Below are 1,419 nucleotides of genomic sequence, written 5' to 3'. Positions count from 1 at the left end.
GATTGCTGAGTTCCTCTTCCTGCCTTAATAAACCGAAAGGCCCAGTTCAAAGAAAACACGCTGGAATCAAAATTCAAAATATCTCACGACTCGCACGGATGGAGCAGGCTCCGAGCGATGGATGCGGCTTCATGCGTTGGTGGGCACGTAGTGACAAACATTTCGCCCTCCTTTTTTTTGTGTGTGGAAATCCTTCCTTTGGGTTTTTCTCCCTTTCCTTTTATATATAAATATATATGTATACTTTAAACCTTTCTATTTTCTTTAAAACTCCCTTCTTCCACTGTCTCTCAGGTACACGTCTAAAGCCACATCTTGATTTTATAAAGTTAACCCGTTCCTGCAGAGATCTGATCAAATTCGGGTTCACGCCGCTCACCGCCCTCCGCACTGCTCTGCTCCTCACGGCAGCGAGCCCGCACCGCGGAGCCTCTGCCTTAGGACCAATGATTTCTATATCTATTTCTCTCTCTCTCTCTTTTTTTTTTCCGAGTGTCTTGCGAGGGATCGCCTTCGCGTTACCTTCCCACCATGCGAGTCATGCCCAGGGCAGCATCGCCCGGATAACACATGCAGCTCGGAGCTTCTCCTCCTCTAACACCCCGTGGGTCGCCTTTCACCGGGGACGGGGACACACACACAGACACATCCGCACAAGCACAGAGTTGATCCCTGCACCTCCGGGAAAATAAATAAATAAATAGCCACCACGCGAAACCTTTCCTCCACCTCTGCCCTTTTGCGAGAACACTTCTTCTATCTAAAAGTTTCCAAAAGAAAATAAATACAAGTGACACTGTGCTGGGGGAAAGCTCATTAGTTCGTTGTCCAAGTCTAATAAAAGAACAGAAGTGCAAATTATAGAGTTCAGCTTCAACACACGCTCTGTCAACTAAAATCAACCGAGTGCAGCCTTGATTCAAATAGCTGCGAAGTTGGTCCGCAATTCAAAACCACCTTCCCCCTCCTCCTTTCCCCTGCCCACCTCCACCCTCCGCCCAGCCGCAGGGACATTTGGTTGGAAAAATATTGTTCCAAGGAAGGTAATGATAAAGCTTAACATTAGGAAGAGGAGTGCGCAAACTCATTTCCCCATCGGTAATCCCAATAAAAGGAGCGTGGTGCTTCTCTGGGAAGGGCTGGGACAGGGGCTGCGTGTGTGTGGATGAGGAGGGGGGGAGGAGGGATAGGACTCCTGAAATAACATCTTTTTTCCAGCAAGGTAGAAGAAGAAACGGCCCCTTTGTTTTGATAATTAGCTAAGCCCAAACTAGGAAAGCAGATGTGTTTGCTTAGCTAATCATAAGACAAGTTTCTTTCAAAGAACTTCATTGAGCGATGGCAATTCTGAAGGAAGGAGAAGGATTTCATTTTCCTCTCCCTTGCCTCCCACCCTCTATTTTTATTATTATTTTTCCC

The 1,419-nt window shown here is 46.9% G+C and overlaps 1 protein-coding gene across 1 annotated transcript in view; it reads right to left on the bottom strand.

Moving 5' to 3' along the window:
- Positions 1–462: 462 nt before the first annotated feature.
- Positions 463–1,419, bottom strand: part of NR2F2 (nuclear receptor subfamily 2 group F member 2) — a 17,529-nt gene continuing 16,572 nt past the window's right edge. Inside the window, exon 4 of the mRNA XM_027688434.1 lies at positions 463–479. The gene's annotated coding sequence lies outside the window, so the exon portion shown is untranslated. The remainder of the gene's footprint in view (positions 480–1,419) is intronic.

Source organism: Neopelma chrysocephalum, unplaced genomic scaffold (genome assembly GCF_003984885.1).
Source record: "Neopelma chrysocephalum unplaced genomic scaffold, ASM398488v2 Primary Assembly neopelma1_75, whole genome shotgun sequence".
Classification (NCBI taxonomy): domain Eukaryota; kingdom Metazoa; phylum Chordata; class Aves; order Passeriformes; family Pipridae; genus Neopelma; species Neopelma chrysocephalum.
The sequence above is the reverse complement of the archived record's forward strand: the minus strand, read 5'-3'. Positions and strand labels throughout refer to the sequence as shown.